The 17,462-nt window shown below is 44.5% G+C and overlaps 3 non-coding genes and 3 pseudogenes across 3 annotated transcripts; 3 read left to right on the forward strand and 3 right to left on the reverse strand.

The window, feature by feature from the left end:
• Positions 1 to 9,653: 9,653 nt before the first annotated feature.
• On the reverse strand, positions 9,654 to 11,195 carry LOC115133844 (beta-1,4-glucuronyltransferase 1-like; annotated as a pseudogene).
• A 724-nt stretch (positions 11,196 to 11,919) lies between these two features.
• On the forward strand, positions 11,920 to 12,001 carry trnas-gcu (transfer RNA serine (anticodon GCU)). Its single transcript has one exon. It is a non-coding gene; the product is annotated as a tRNA-Ser (tRNA).
• A 1,077-nt stretch (positions 12,002 to 13,078) lies between these two features.
• LOC135572705 (beta-1,4-glucuronyltransferase 1-like) lies at positions 13,079 to 15,248 on the reverse strand (annotated as a pseudogene).
• trnas-gcu (transfer RNA serine (anticodon GCU)) lies at positions 13,891 to 13,972 on the forward strand. The gene has a single exon. It is a non-coding gene; the product is annotated as a tRNA-Ser (tRNA).
• A 29-nt stretch (positions 15,249 to 15,277) lies between the features above and the next one.
• Positions 15,278 to 17,462, reverse strand: part of LOC135572706 (uncharacterized) — a 33,151-nt pseudogene continuing 30,966 nt past the window's right edge.
• trnas-gcu (transfer RNA serine (anticodon GCU)) lies at positions 15,880 to 15,961 on the forward strand. Its single transcript has one exon. It is a non-coding gene; the product is annotated as a tRNA-Ser (tRNA).

Consider the following 17,462-nt stretch of genomic DNA (forward strand, 5'->3'; position numbering starts at 1 on the left):
CCCCATAATGACAAAGGAAAAACAGTTTTTTTTAGAAATGTTTGTTAATTTATTACAAATAAAATGGAAATATCACATTTACATAAGTATTCAGACCCTTTACTCAGTACTTTGTAGAAGCACCTTTGGCAGTGATTAAAGCCTTGAGTCTTCATTGAGTAAATACACCTGTATTTGGGGAGTTTCTCCCATTCTTCTCTGCAGATCCTCTCCACCTCTGTCAGGTTGGATGGGGAGTGTTGTGCACAGCTATTTTCAGGTCTCTTCAGAGATGTTCAGGCTCTGGCTGGGCTACTCAATGACATTCAGAGACTTATGGGGTATTGTTTGTAGACTGATGAGAAAAAACAAACAATTTAATCCATTTTAGAATAAGGCTGTAACGTAACAAAAATGTGGAAAAAGTCAAGGTGTCTGAATACTTTCCGAATGCACTGTAGATGGGATATCATCACCCAGAATAACATGCTGTACCCCCTCATTCTCTGGATGGCACATCATCAGCCTATCAATTGATGCTGAATTATTCATGATTTGTAGAAGGTTGTTCTCTAGGTTCAAGTCTCCATTCTCATGACCTTTGTATTGAGAGAGTCTGGCACTCTAATACGATGGGGCGACTTGTGTTCTAAATTCAATTGTGTTATCTGTGTGTGTGTGTGTGTCCAACCTGTGTGCGTGTGTACTCTGTGTCTCTGTCTCTCGACGTGTATGTCTCTCTGCCTGTGTCCAACCCCAGGGCTATCTGATAGCGATCCACCTCCCCAAGGAGGACCTGTTTGACGTCTCTCTCTACTGCTAGCACTACTGTCTCCTCCCCCTGGATGGGTTTTTTTCAGGTTCAGTTAACAAACGGCCCGTCTTCCTAACATAGTCCCAGACGGCACTCCACCACAGAATGTGGTCTTGGATGGGGATGCCTGCTCTAGTATTTCTATAGCTCCGCCTAAGGAAGGTATCACTGTTGCTGTGTGTGAAGATGAGCTTACACAAGGAGATCTCCTTTTGATGACTTATCAACCAACCAACAATGTTGTCTAATTTATGCTCTATGCACTAGAAAATAGACTTGAGGATGGATGGGTGGATCACTCTCGGGGTTTGTTTGCTGGGCTGGTTGTTGGCCCTTGTGCTTATGATTACTGTGATTCGTGACTAGCAGCAATGGCTGCTAGTGGTCATGGTGGTGATGTAAGGGGTTAGAACAATAGGAGGGCCAATGTCTGTCTGTCTGTCTGTCTGTCTGTCTGTCTGTCTGTCTGTCTGTCTGTCTGTCTGTCTGTCTGTCTGTCTGTCTGTCTGTCTGTCTGTCTGTCTGTCTGTCTGTCTGTCTGTCTGTCTGTCTGTCTGTCTGTCTGTCTGTCTGTCTGTCTGTCTGTACTGTCATCTCTGTCTGTCTGTCTGTCTGTCTGTCTGTCTGTCTGTGTCTGTCTGTCTGTCTGTCTGTCTGTCTGTCTGTCTGTCTGTCTGTCTGTCTGTCTGTCTGTCTGTCTGTCTGTCTGTCTGTCTGTCTGTCTGTCTGTCTGTCTGTCTGTCTGTCTGTCTGTCTGTCTGTCTGAGCCTGGCTGGCTGGCTTCACTGCCATGACATCATAGCCTAGAGAACTCAGAGACGAGAAGCTTAGAGAAGAGAACATGGAATCTTAGAATTCTTTGGAATCTTAGAAGCTCTCTGTGTCAAAGAAAGAACACTGTCCAATTCTGGATTCTGTCTGTAACTCAATAGGCACCTCTGTCAAATGTTGGTTTGTGGTCAAAATGTTATGACTCAAATTGCTATTGAGTTATATTTTATTTCTACCAATTGTAGTCAAATTGAATATCATACTCACAGAAATTGTGCTTAACATTTTAATTGACATTGTCTTTCAAGTCTCTTTACTTCCATGCCTGTGAACTCACAGAGAACTATCTGCTTACCAGTTTGGCCATCATGTCTTAGGTGACTTAATAGAGGAAAAATAATTGAATTCTCACACCACGCAGCCTCGCTGCGATTCCTTGATATAACAGGTGTTATTGGAGTTGTTTAGGAATGCTAAAGGGCTTAAAAGGTAGGACTTATTCTCACCTAATACTTTAATACTCATTAATTCCTGATTCAGTGACTTACCTCTATTGAGCCCCCTGTCCCCCCTGTCCCACCCTGCCCCACCTGCCTGCCCCAGCCCAGCCACTCTGCAGCTCCGCCAAATTACCCCCCCGGGAGGGACAGGTGAATAAAGTGAGGGCTGGGGGAGGGATGAAGGGATGGAGGGTAGAGGATGGTTATTTAAGAGTGCTTAAAGGCTCAGTAAAGTTTGTTTGTTGTGTGCTAATTTTGTCTGCCTTCATGTCACCTAGATGTACTGATAGGAGTGCACTACATACACACTGACCTGAGCTTATAAATACTCTTTAGAGCACTGACTAGACTTTAATGATTGACTGATTGATAGTTGCCCATAGAGAGAGACACATTCTGAGACATTGTTTGCAGCATGGTTAATATTAATTTATTGCAAGAAATGGAGAATAAATGGAAATAAGCCACGGCAAAAATTAAAAACAACTCCTTCTAAAATGATCTCCTCTGCTTTTTCCTATAAGAAAATACATGTTGTATATCACTGTATGTACTGTACTGTGTACTGTACCAGAACTATGGATAAGCTCCTCTCCTCTGAGATTTAATGCAGATCCTGGGAGCCAAACTGTGAGGGCCCAGGGAATGTGCAGCCAGTCTACAGACACAGTACAATAGGCCAATTGCATCGTGCCATCCTTCATCTGTTACTAAATTATTGTGATAGAGGAGCTTGCATTAGCTCATTGATCGAGGAGACAGATTTAACTTAGCTCTATGTGGCTAGTGTCAGTGTCTGGTCAGTGGGTTCCCGACTCCAAGGTTCTGGTTCCTTGTTGTGTGTGTGTGTGTGTGTGTGTGTGTGTGTGTGTGTGCGCAACTCTGTGTGTTTGTGTATTTGTGTGACAGTGTGTGCCCGACTGTGTCAGAGGGGGATGCCCTGTCCAGCCTGCCCCCGTCCGTTTGTTCTCTCCTGGTGAATTCCGGCAACAGTGGGTAGGAGTATACAAGCAAGGCGCTGGGCACTGGGGAGGATAAAAGAGGACGGTGGGAGAAGGAGGAGGAGGCTATAAGCAAGGCGCTGGTGAGGCTCAGTGAGAGGGATTACCTAAATCCATTAGGCCTGATTTTTCTTCCCCCCCGGGCGGTGTCACGTCCTATTAGAACTGCAACCGCTAGCTGAGTACCACGGTGGTGGAGGGCGAAGGGAGACGTATTTAGCGGGATACGTTTAAAGCGCAGGTAGCCAGGGCGTCCAAGAACACTCGACTTAACTGGCCATGAGTGAACTGGATGCGTGCATCGGTGGGAGCTTGTTCCGTAAGCAGACAGGTCGCCTGCTCCTAAAGCTGGCATTGATGACTGATAAGCTCACACTCGTTTAAGTGAAACGGATGTTTCAGCTCACTTCTGTCCAGGCTGCTCTGCCTGGTGTTAAGTGTTACCAGAGGTGACCTGTTCCTGTTCCTCTCACCCCTGAGACACAAACATGTCTCACCTTTTCACTGAAATGCATTTTGGTTTCTACTTTTCACATTGCTTTGCATCTTTTTTTATTGAAGAGTTGCTTGTAGAGTTCACATAAAATGTTTTATTTTATAAGTATTTCATTTCATAAGTAGTTAAGTTGTAACATGTTGATCGTCATGACCTGACCTCATAGTGGAATCCAGGTGAACTCATCAGACATGTAACACTCAACAACTAGTTCTTGTTGGACAGTATAGGGCAGTCATACTCAATAGGCAGACTTGGTCCCGGATCCAAATCAAGAACGGGGTCAATACGGACCACGGGTCCTGACTTTAAACAGGATTTCTTTTTTTGGGGGGGGGGACTCAGTCTGGCTGTGAACTTTCTGCTGTTGGGAGTTGTAATAGTGCATTGGCAGTTTTCCTATTTTTATCACATTCACTTACAGCTATTTATAACCGGTCAAATAATATAAATCAAATAATATAATAAAAAAATGTCCAGTTGATCAACTTGCCCATGTTAGCTAAGTAGGTAAGCTAGGCTAACCCCATGGCAAAATGTGTAGATTTGCAGGAAATTTGCTTTACAGCTGCGAACTGTTATTTCCGCCAACAAGAGGAGTGTGAACAGTTTGGGGTCGCATGGGTAGCGAGGGGTTTCTTACTACGCGGATAAATTCAAATATCTATCCGGACCTTTGCCACCTAGGAAGTTTGTGTGACCGGACCTTCTCAAATATGATTTGAATACCGTGTACCGAAATTTTGGGGAAATGTTCAATGTGTTTCCATTTCATTTCCACATTTTCAACTTTACTGATAGTTTTGTCACAGAAACTGTCGTGTTAAATAGCTAAATGTTCCTACTCTGGGTTTGGGATGTACTCTCTAGCCAACAGCTGGCAGATACAGTGCGGGTAGATGAAAAAAATGATGTTGAACTTCACAGGATGGTGAAAGTGCATGATATGAGCTTGAGGCTCCTTTCCAATAAATTCCGCTGGTCTGATTCTTTTTCTTCGGTACATGAAGTAACAGAAGTTGTCATCAAGCACTGATTTCTATCTGCAACATATCCTTTTGGTGGAGACCAACCACTGGTGGGAAAATTCGCAAATGTTTACATATGCATACAAATCTGAATGTAAACCTAACTAATTGGATGTAAAAACCCAACATACAGAGACGCGTTTGAAGTCAATTCGATACAACTTTATCTCCTCAGGGGCAATTTAAGTTGATTTCAGTCAAGTAATAATCAACAGTATTTAATTAATTTACCCAACATTATTTTTATTTCTACTTTGCACATTCTTTTGAAGTCAATTCGATACAACTTTATCTCCTCAGGGGCAATCAATTAAGAAAGGCATTGATTTCCAGTCAAGTGCTTTCCAATGGTCAATCAACAGGGGAAGCCGTCATTAGCGCACAATAAGGTCCTAATGCTGAACATTTTCAATGACTGTCTGTTTAACATGCTGTGGCAATAGACAAAAGGTCATTCAGCTCTTAATACTTTGTGCACCATACAAAAGGGAATTGGTGCCATTTGGGACACGACCGGTCTCTCCAGTTTTGGGGTCACTGCTACCTCACTGCAATTCTCATCCATGAAGTGACCCGCAAAAAAAAGCCCCCCTCAAAAGCCCCACTAGGCCGAGGGCTCCAGCATGTCTGGTCTTCCCTCGGTACACATACACCCCCCTCCTCTGCCTCCTCTTCTCCTTGTACACAGCCAATCTAGTGGTAGGCCTCCTGCTAGCTCCACACAGAGGCCAGCCCTAATTGCTCTTGTCGTAAAGCTCCCTGACCCTAATAAGCTGCAGCTCCCCAAAGCTGTCGAGATAAACCCCACTTTACCTCACCAAACCTGCTTAATGCCACTCCTTATCCGTAAACCCCCCTCCTCCTCCTCCCTTCCCCCCTCTGCCTTCTGCCACTCAAACACCACGGACAGGACGGTGACGCACTGAGGAAGAGTGAAAAATAGGAGCAGAGGGAAAGCGCAAGAGAAAAATAAACAACGTAGTCCGAGTTATTGGTCTGGTGAGATGAAGAGAGGCACATAAAACAAGAACGCTCTACGATGAGAATGTTGACAAAGAAAATCTGCTAATATGGTTGAAGGTAGAGTTGTTGGAGTGAGAGAGCAGGGACGAGATGTGTATCTGCTTAGATAGATCACTGGTGTGATAAGTTAAAGTGTTGGGATGATGAACCAAGTGCCCAGCAGCAGTGATTACGTGTTATTCCCTTCCGTGTCTCACCACCAAGTTTAATAAATGAGATCACAGGGCTTTGTGGAGTTCACTTCAAAACAGGTTGTGTTAATTACTAAAAAAGATAGGATGTTAGGTCGAATCACCTTTTAACCCAGGCGTCGGCTTCTATTGGTTTAGTTAGTGACATCTTTTAAACCCAGAGACATGTTGTGTCCTCACAAGTTGTGAGCAACACCACACTACATACAGTGGGGAGAACAAGTATTTGATACACTGCCGATTTTGCAGGTTTTCCTACTTACAAAGCATGTAGAGGTCTGTAATTTTTATCATAGGTACACTTCAACTGTGAGAGACGGAATCTAAAACAAAACTCCAGAAAATCACATTGTATGATTTTTAAGTAATTTGTATTTTATTGCATGACATAAGTATTTGATCACCTACCAACCAGTAAGAATTCCGGCTCTCACGGACCTGTTCGTTTTTCTTTAAGAAGCCCTCCTGTTCTCCACTCATTACCTGTATTAACTGCACCTGTTTGAACTTGTTACCTGTATAAAAGACACCTGTCCTGTTCTCCCCACTGCATATGGTTTCCTCTAAAAGAAAGATAAAAGTTAATTTGTCAATTCAAAAATGTAAAATTGCCCATTGTTTTATTTGTGGATTTTTCACTTCCTGAATTGACAACTGAATTCATTGAAAACAGAGAAATTGAGATCATGAATAAAAAACTGCCCTATTTAAAAAAAAAAATTCTACTTGTTAATTACATTTCTTAAATTGACAACTGAATTCACCCCGAACCTGATATACAACCCCTATCACCAAAATATTAGTGAAATGTAGAGAGAAATCTGTTGATTTCCTTCCCAATCATCATAGAAGTAAATTGGTTAGCATGAAAATCTACTAGATTGACGTACTCAGGAACTTGATTTAGACTCAACAGAATAAGAACTGCGATCCAACACGACAAGTCGTATTACCAATGGTGTAAGGGTTTTCTTCTGGTGAAAGAGAGGCGGACCAAAATGCAGCGTGGTGGTTATTCATGTTTTTAATAAAGACGACTATACATGAACAGACTATACAAAACAAGAAAAGTGAAAACCTAAACAGTCCTATCTGGTGCAAACACAGAGACAGGAACAATCACCCACAAAACACAACACAAAACAGGCTACCTAAATATGGTTCCCAATCAGAGACAATGACTAACACCTGCCTCTGATTGAGAACCATATCAGGCCAAACATAGAAATAGACAAACCAGACACACAACATAGAATGCCCACCCAGCTCACGTCCTGACCAACACTAAAACAAGGAAAACACATACGAACGATGGACAGAACGTGACAAATGGTAACCTTACTCCACTGCCTCCTCCTATTTATTAGTGGTTGGAGAACAGAGTTCTGGCTATTCTGTGCTACATTTAGTCCTTCACAGGGCTAACAAGTCAGTGACCACCGCTATGCAAAATGGTAATACTGTACCATATATTCACAATGCAAAATAACCAGGATGAATACTATGGATACATCCTAAATGGCACCCCATTGTTCCGCAAGTAGTCTATAGGGAATAGGGTGCCATTTGGGACATGACCTAGGGGATCTGTCGACATCCCTACTAAAGAGAACAACATACAGTTGAAGTCAGAAGTTTACATACACTTAGGTTGGAGTCATTAAAACTCGTTTTTCAACCACTACACAAATTTCTTTTTAACAAACTATAGTTTTGGCAAGTCGGTTGAGACATCTACTTTGTGCACGACACAAGTAATTTGTCCAACAATTGTTTACAGAGATTATTTCACTTATAATTCACTGTATCACAATTCCAGTGGGTCAGAAGTTTACATACACTAAGTTGACTGTGCCTTTAAACAATTTTCAGAAAATGATATCATGGCTTTAGAGGCTTCTGATAGGCTAATTGACATAATTTGAGTCAATTGGAGGTGTACCTGTGGATGTATCTCAAGGCCTACCTTCAAACTCAGTGCCTCTTTGCTTGACATCATTGGAAAATCAAAAGAAATCAGCCAAGACCTCAGAAACAAAAAGGTTCATCCTTGGGAGCAATTTCCAAATGCCTGAAGGTACCACAATCATCTGTACAAACAATAGTACGCAAGTATAAACACCATGGGACGACGCAGCCGTCATACCACTCAGGAAGGAGACGCGTTCTGTCTCCTAGAGATGAACGTACTTTGGTGCAAAAAGTGCAAATCAATCCCAGAACAACAGCAAAGGACCTTGTGAAGATGCTGGAGGAAACAGGTACAAAAGTATCTATATCCACAGTAAAATGAGTCCTATATCGACATAACCTGAAAGGCCACTCAGCAAGGAAGAAGCCACTGCTCCAAAACCGCCATAAAAAAGCCAGACGACGGTTTGCAACTGCACATGGGGATAGAGATCGTACTTTCTGGAGAAATGTCCTCTGATCTGATGAAACAGAAATAGAACTGTTTGGTCATAATGACCATCGTTATGTTTGGAGGAAAAAGGGGGAGGCTTGCAAGCCGAAGAACACCATCCTAACCGTGAAGCATCATGTTGTGGGGGTGCTTTTCTGCAGGAGGGACTGGTGCACTTCACAAAATAGATGGCTTCATGAGGAAGGAAAATTATGTGGATATATTGAAGCAACATCTCAAGATTAGTCAGGAAATTAAAGCTTGGTCGCAAATGGGTGTTCCAAATGGAAAATGACACCAAGCATACTTCCAAAGTTGTGGCAAAATGGCTTAAGGACAACAAAGTTAAGGTATTGGAGTGGCCATCACAAAGCCTTGACCTCAATCCCATAGAACATTTGTGGGCAGAACTGAAAAAGCGTGTGCGAGCAAGGAGCCCTACAAACCTGACTCAGTTACACCAGCTCTGTCAGGAGGAATGGGCCAAAATTCACCCAACTTATTGTGGGAAGCTTGTTGAAGGCTACCCGAAACGTTTGAACCAAGTTAAACAATTTAAAGACAATGCTACCAAATACTAATTGAGTGTATGCAAACTTCTGACCCACAGGGAATGTGATGAATGAAATACAAGCTGAAATAAATCATTCACTCTACTATTAATATGACATTTCACATTATCAAAATAAAGTGGTGATCCTAACTGACCTAAAACAGAATTTTTACTAGGATTAAATGTCAGGAATTGTGAAAAACTGAGATTAAATGTAGTTGGCTAAGGTGTATGTAAACTTCCGACTTCAACTGTATGTGTTCATAATATTAACTATTTGTACTTCAAACAAATGCAAACCATTACAACTCCAATCCTTTAATAAATAAGTAACCATTTCCATTAAATAGACTCAAAACACCTGTCACTCTTTCCCACTACATACATCTCTCTATGGGAGTGTCAACCAAACCCAGCTTCTATAGAACAATGAGTCTATTTACAAAAACAATTGTGGTCTTCAGCAGGCACTAGAAATGACAGGCCCACCCTCACTGTCAATGCATAGGTAATGCTGATTATGATGATGATGTGAAAACCTTACAGTCAAGTGTCTACTATTGCCATCTAGTGGTTGACCGACTTGGACAAATGAGCAGAAATTCAGGGACCAGTGATCATTTCATGTTTATGTTGTAGTGCAGTTTGTAATTTGTTGATTTCTTGTCGTGTGAACTCATAGGAATGCTGAACTCCAAATCAACACCTAGCCTGTACTTAGGGAGAAGTGATCCAACGCTGATTCACACTATAGGGCCAAACCGTACTGTTCTGGCTTGGATATTTTCCTCTCACATGGTCCTACCGAGCAACAAAGATGGATGCGTAACCAGGCCAACCCCTAGTTTAACCCTATAGTGTCAATCAGGCACCAGTGTTCTCAACTTGTCTCCTCAGCAGGGTTGAGGGGAGGAGGGGTACTTGGTCTTCAGGCCCTCCTTGAAGCTGCGAAACAGGAGGCGGCTCCTTCGGTTCTCCTCATTCTTCCTGCTGTGGAACTCGCCATGAACTTTGAACCCTTTGTGCACCACGAAGGCAGAGTTGAGGACGGAGAATCCGTAGCCCGTCACGTGGAGCTTACAGGCCTGGGGAGGGAAGAGGAAGAGGTAAGGGGGACAACATGAAATGGTGAAAACTTTTAATTGAATGACGTGTCAGGACAAAGTATTTATTTATATTCTATTTGTATAATGTATGTTTTACTGCTGTGCAAGAATCTCTGCAGTGTCCTTTGTCTGTTGATAATGTAATGTAGCCCTAACTGTTTTCAACCATACACACACACACACCTGTCGCGTCCCCTCCGTACTGTGAGTAACTGGCTACTTTTATCCATACAATACATACCTGGCTGATGCGGTTAAAGCCATACTGCCTGAAGCCGTCGTACAGGGGCACGGTGTGGGGCCCAATGTAGAAGGGCTCCCAGGGGTCCACCCAGGATAATGTATAGGTCACGTCCAGGGGCCCCAAGCATTGGCTATGTCTGTTCACCCACTAGGAGTAGTTGGTGGGGGCCTGGCACTGTGGGTACGGCACCTCATAGAAGGGCTGCACCTCTCCCACCTGGTACAGCTGTGCCAGCTCCGACTTGGTGGCAGGCATCTTGTGTACATGGCAGATCTCAAAGGCATGCAGGACGATGACCTCGTCTGTAGCAGGTTCACGTCTCATGACCAGCGCCAGGAACTGCTGGTGGAGGTCGGCACTGGTGCCATGTCGATGACCAGGATGTAGTTGGCTTCCATTACGCCGCTGGCAAAGTTCTAAAGAAGATTGTTTGGATAGGAGGCCTTACCCCCGATGGCATAGTTCTGGTATTTGTCTCGGTGCGTCTCCAGCCTAGAGAAACACCGCGGCACAATCCTCCAGACCTGCAAAATGCTCCCGTTCCTGCTCAGGGAAACTCGCCATCTTCCCGGAGTGGCACACCATGTGGAAGTCCACTGAGGGCAGAAGATGCTGAGGGTGTAGACCAGGGCTGTGGCAAATGTGGCATCTTGCCCATGTGCGAAAATGGCCACAGAGAGAGGGTTCTGCCAACGTTCCACCAAAGAGTCCAGGGGATGCAAGTTGTTGATGGATGTGTGCGTTGCTAAGGCCAATTTGTGCAAGCTTGCATCCGTTCCATTCTTCTGATTGGTGGAGAAATCGCTGTTGATCAAGTTATTGTACACACGGTATTTCCCGCTGGCATCAAATATAGCCCCCGTGGACAGAGAGTACCTGAGACACTCTTCCCGTGAGTTTTTCTCAGAGTTTCCATTTTTCTTGCCAGAGCTCCGGAAAAGCTCAAGAGTATCGGTAGCGCTGCTGCTTACCGTGCAGTTTCGATAGAAAGGAGAGGTAAATCAGTTGCAAGACTGCTACCATTACCAGAGCAACACTTTAAACACGGAACATTCCTTATAGTAATGTATTCCCGGGCACTGCATGTACACCACATACAGCAAAATCCTTTAGCAATATGCCCCAGGTAGGTATAAAATTGACCACTGCTAGGTGGCTAACTAGTCACACGGAGCTCATTTCTGATTTTTTTTATGGGGGGCTCTCCTCGACTGTCTCATGCCGTTGACATCACGCAGTGCTGCCGTAGGATTCGATAAGATTTTCAGTAGTGAAATCATTGCACGGGCCTCCTTCATATTTGATGATATGCGGTTTTGTCAATCTCATAGCATTAAAAAACACATTTGGAGAATGGTGGGTTTCCACTAGATAGCACATCCACAAAGTTGACTATATCGTCAAAATTTATGAAAACAAAAACGTGCTTTTTGGCCATAATTTATTTTGATGTTAAAGGTAGACATAAGGTAAGCAGTGTGGTTATGGTTCAGTTTAAAATCAGATTTTAAGCAGATACATTGTATAAATAGACAGGGTTTATGACTTTGTGGCTGTGGTAACTAGTGAAGACCTTGTGGCGCACGTCTAGGCTTTTCTACCACAAACCCTAGTATAGAAGGGCACGTAGCTAGCTACTGCCCTTCTGGAACATTTATTGTGTTCGTAGCAAACAACTGCATGTTCAAATATGCTATTTGGTTTGCTTGCACTCTCATGAAAATGCTCTCTCGGATAACATAACCCAAATAAATTCATGACAGTAGTCATGGGGTGTGATGGGGTTTTGGCTAATGATGTGACTCAGAGGACGAGGTGGCCGAGTGGTTAAGGCGATGGACTGCTAATCCATTGTGCTCTGCACGCGTGGGTTCGAATCCCATCCTCGTCGACAAATCTTTGTTTATGTATATTATACCGCTGTGCAAGAATCTCTGCAGTGTCTGTTGATAATGTAATGTAGTCCTAACTGTTTTCAACCATACACACACACACACCTGTCGCGTCCCCTCCGTACTGTGAGTAACTGGCTACTTTTACCCATACAATACTGATAGAGAAATTCTAAATTACTCTATGCTTTAATTGCCAAAACCAATTTCACACTCGTTTCTATTCATTAATGAGGTGTAAGGGGTCCACCCAGGCATAATGTATAGGTCAGACCAGGGGCTTAAAAGCCAGGTAAAGTCGTTTACCCACTAGAGAGTACTGAATGCTTACACACATTTCCACAGGTTATAAACTGAAAATGGCTGCGTTTTCCAAACGTTCCGCTGTGCCAGAGGGCCCCTCTAACTGGCAAGCATCTTGTGTACATGGCAGATCTCAAGGCCAGTCAGCATAAATGAACATTCCCGACCATTTGGAGATGGCCAGCCCACCACCTGGAGATTTGTACAACTGAATGCCATAAGGAACAGACCTAGTTGGCTTACTAACTCCTGACTAAATTATAAAGAAGATTGGGAAAGGGGGCAAACCCCGAAAACTCATATGTTCTGGTCAGTTTCTGATTGGAATGTATCTCCAGCCTAATTAGTCATTTCAACCTCCAGACCTCTAAATGCTCCCTTCTGATCAAATATTATCTTCAAATCACATGTGGAAGTCCACTGAGGGCAGAAGATGCTGAGGGTGTAGACCCTGGCTTAATCAAATGTGGCATCTTGCCCATGTGCGAAAATGGCCACAGAGAGAGGGTTCTGCCAACGTTCACCAAAGAGTCCAGGGGATGCAGTTGTTGATGGATGTGTGGGTTAAAACAATTTCCCACAAGCTTGCATCCCCCTTCCATTCAACATCTGATTGGTGGAGAAATCTCAAAATGTTGATCAAGGATTGTACACACGGTATTTCCTCTGGCATCAAATCCCCTGTGGACCAGGGTCAGAACCTGGAGACACTCTTCCCATCTGAGTTTTTCTCAGGATGTCCATTGATCTTGCCAGAGCTCCTGGAAAAGTTCCTAAAGAAGATTGTTTGGATAGCGCTGCTGCTTCACGTTGCAAGACTGCACCATTACCGGAGAAACACCTTAAACACGGAACATTCCTTAGAAATGTATTCGGGCACTGCATGTACAATCCTCAGACAGCAAAATGCTTTAGGAACATGCCCCAGGTAGGTATAAAATTGACCATCTGCTAGGTGGCTAACTGTGGAAGTCCACTGGAGCTGATTTAGAAAATGCTGAGTTATTTAGGGCTGTGGCTCTCCTCGATCTTGTCCGTGCGTTGAAATCACGCAGTGCAGAGAGGATTCGATAAGATTTTCAAAGAGTCGGAAAATCATTGCACGGGTCAATCTCATAGCATTAAAAAACACCATTTGGAGAATGGTGGGGTTTCCATTCTAGCACATCCACAAAGTTGACTATATCGCTGTTGACAATGAATGAAAACAAAAACGTGCTTTTTGGTCATAATTTATTGTGATGTTAAAGACACACGTATCTCCTAGACATAAGGTAAGCAGTGTGGTTTTTCTGGTTCAGTTTAAAATCAGATTTTAAGATACATTGTATAAATAGACGGCGTTTATGACTTTGTGGCTGTGGTAAAGTGACAACCTTGTTGTGGTGCAGAGCAACCGCTTTAAACCACAAACCTAGTATAGAAGGGCACTTTTTAGCTAGTTCGACAGCAAAATGGACAATTTATAGGTTTTGTAATTGACAACTGCATGTTCAAATATGCTATTTGGTTTCCTAACATAACCCAAATATCCCCCTTTGCCGTTTAAGATAAATAGGGTTTTGGCTTATGATGTGACTCAGAGGACGAGGTGGCCGAGTGGTTAAGGCGATGGACTGCTAATCCATTGTGCTCTGCACGCGTGGGTTCGAATCCCATCCTCGTTGACAAATCTTTGTTTATGTATATTATACCGCTGTGCAAGAATCTCTGCAGTGTCTGTTGATAATGTAATGTAGTCTGACTTGTTGCCTGGATTCTATATTATACACTGTTTTCAACCATGTTTTCAACACACACACCTGTCGCGTCCCCTCACTACTGTGAGTAACTGGCTACTTTTATCCATACAATACATACCTGGCTGATGTGGTTAAAGCCATACTGCCTGAAGCCGTCGTACAGGGGCACGGTGTGGGGCCCAATGTAGAAGGGCTCCCAGGGGTCCACCCAGGATAATGTATAGGTCACGTCCAGGGGCCCCAAGCCTTGGCTATGTCTGTTCACCCACTAGGAGTAGTTGGTGGGGGCCTGGCACTGTGGGTACGGCACCTCATAGAAGGGCTGCACCTCTCCCACCTGGTACAGCTGTGCCAGCTCCGACTTGGTGGCAGGCATCTTGTGTACATGGCAGATCTCAAAGGCATGCAGGACGATGACCTCGTCTGTAGCAGGTTCACGTCTCATGACCAGCGCCAGGAACTGCTGGTGGAGGTCGGCACTGGTGCCATGTCGATGACCAGGATGTAGTTGGCTTCCATTACGCCTGGCAAAGTTCTAAAGAAGATTGTTTGGATAGGAGGCCTTACCCCGATGGCATAGTTCTGGTATTTGTCTCGGTGCATCTCCAGCCTGGCGAACACCGCGGCACAATCCTCCAGACCTGCAAAATGCTCCCGTTCCTGCTCAGGGAAACTCGCCATCTTCCCGGAGTGGCACACCATGTGGAAGTCCACTGAGGGCAGAAGATGCTGAGGGTGTAGACCAGGGCTGTGGCAAATGTGGCATCTTGCCCATGTGCGAAAATGGCCACAGAGAGAGGGTTCTGCCAACGTTCCACCAAAGAGTCCAGGGGATGCAAGTTGTTGATGGATGTGTGCGTTGCTAAGGCCAATTTGTGCAAGCTTGCATCCGTTCCATTCTTCTGATTGGTGGAGAAATCGCTGTTGATCAAGTTATTGTACACACGGTATTTCCCGCTGGCATCAAATATAGCCCCTGTGGACAGAGAGTACCTGAGACACTCTTCCCGTGAGTTTTTCTCAGAGTTTCCATTTTTCTTGCCAGAGCTCCGGAAAAGCTCCTAGTATCGGTAGCGCTGCTGCTTCAGTTGCAAGACTGCTACCATTACCGGAGAAACACCTTAAACACGGAACATTCCTTAGAGTAATGTATTCCCGGCACTGCATGTACACCACATACAGCAAAATCCTTTAGGAACATGCCCCAGGTAGGTATAAAATTGACCACTGCTAGGTGGCTAACTAGTTACACGGAGCTGATTTCGGAATTTATTTATGGGGGGCTCTCCTCGACTGTCTCGTGCCGTTGACATCACGCAGTGCTGCCGTAGGATTCGATAAGATTTTCAGTCGTGAAATCATTGCACGGGTCAATCTCATAGCATTAAAAAACACATTTGGAGAATGGTGGGGTTTCCACTAGATAGCACATCCACAAAGTTGACTATATCGCAACAATGAATGAAAACAAAACGTGCTTTTGGTCATAATTTATTGTGATGTTAAAGGTAGACATAAGGTAAGCAGTGTGGTTGTGGTTCAGTTTAAAATCAGATTTTAAGCGGATACATTGTATAAATAGACGGCGTTTATGACTTTGTGGCTGTGGTAACTAGTGACAACCTTGTTGTGGTGCACGTCTCCGCTTTCCTACCACAAACCCTAGTATAGAAGGGCACGTAGCTAGCTAGTTCGACATAAAATGGACAATTTATTGTGTTTGTAGCGAACAACTGCATGTTCAAATATGCTATTTGGTTTCCTAACATAACCCAAATATCCCCCTTACGTTTAAGATAAATAGGGGTTTTGGCATATGATGTGACTCAGAGGACGAGGTGGCCGAGTGGTTAAGGCGATGGACTGCTAATCCGTTGTGCTCTGCACGCGTGGGTTCGAATCCCATCCTCGTCGACAAATCTTTGTTTATGTATATTATACCGCTGTGCAAGAATCTCTGCAGTGTCTGTTGATAATGTAATGTAGTCCTACCTGTTTTCAACCATACACACACCTGTCGCGTCCCCTCACTACTGTGAGTAACTGGCTACTTTTATCCATACAATACATACCTGGCTGATGTGGTTAAAGCCATACTGCCTGAAGCCGTCGTACAGGGGCACGGTGTGGGGCCCAATGTAGAAGGGCTCCCAGGGGTCCACCCAGGATAATGTATAGGTCACGTCCAGGGGCCCCAAGCCTTGGCTATGTCTGTTCACCCACTAGGAGTAGTTGGTGGGGGCCTGGCACTGTGGGTACGGCACCTCATAGAAGGGCTGCACCTCTCCCACCTGGTACAGCTGTGCCAGCTCCGACTTGGTGGCAGGCATCTTGTGTACATGGCAGATCTCAAAGGCATGCAGGACGATGACCTCGTCTGTAGCAGGTTCACGTCTCATGACCAGCGCCAGGAACTGCTGGTGGAGGTCGGCACTGGTGCCATGTCGATGACCAGGATGTAGTTGGCTTCCATTACGCCGCTGGCAAAGTTCTAAAGAAGATTGTTTGGATAGGAGGCCTTACCCCGATGGCATAGTTCTGGTATTTGTCTCGGTGCATCTCCAGCCTGGCGAACACCGCGGCACAATCCTCCAGACCTGCAAAATGCTCCCGTTCCTGCTCAGGGAAACTCGCCATCTTCCCGGAGTGGCACACCATGTGGAAGTCCACTGAGGGCAGAAGATGCTGAGGGTGTAGACCAGGGCTGTGGCAAATGTGGCATCTTGCCCATGTGCGAAAATGGCCACAGAGAGAGGGTTCTGCCAACGTTCCACCAAAGAGTCCAGGGGATGCAAGTTGTTGATGGATGTGTGCGTTGCTAAGGCCAATTTGTGCAAGCTTGCATCCGTTCCATTCTTCTGATTGGTGGAGAAATCGCTGTTGATCAAGTTATTGTACACACGGTATTTCCCGCTGGCATCAAATATAGCCCCTGTGGACAGAGAGTACCTGAGACACTCTTCCCGTGAGTTTTTCTCAGAGTTTCCATTTTTCTTGCCAGAGCTCCGGAAAAGCTCCTAGTATCGGTAGCGCTGCTGCTTCAGTTGCAAGACTGCTACCATTACCGGAGAAACACCTTAAACACGGAACATTCCTTAGAGTAATGTATTCCCGGGCACTGCATGTACACCACATACAGCAAAATCCTTTAGGAACATGCCCCAGGTAGGTATAAAATTGACCACTGCTAGGTGGCTAACTAGTTACACGGAGCTGATTTCGGAATTTATTTATGGGGGGCTCTCCTCGACTGTCTCGTGCCGTTGACATCACGCAGTGCTGCCGTAGGATTCGATAAGATTTTCAGTCGTGAAATCATTGCACGGGTCAATCTCATAGCATTAAAAACACATTTGGAGAATGGTGGGTTTCCACTAGATAGCACATCCACAAAGTTGACTATATCGCAACAATG

Source organism: Oncorhynchus nerka, linkage group LG8, assembly GCF_034236695.1.
Source record: "Oncorhynchus nerka isolate Pitt River linkage group LG8, Oner_Uvic_2.0, whole genome shotgun sequence".
In the NCBI taxonomy this organism is placed as follows: Eukaryota; Metazoa; Chordata; class Actinopteri; order Salmoniformes; family Salmonidae; genus Oncorhynchus; species Oncorhynchus nerka.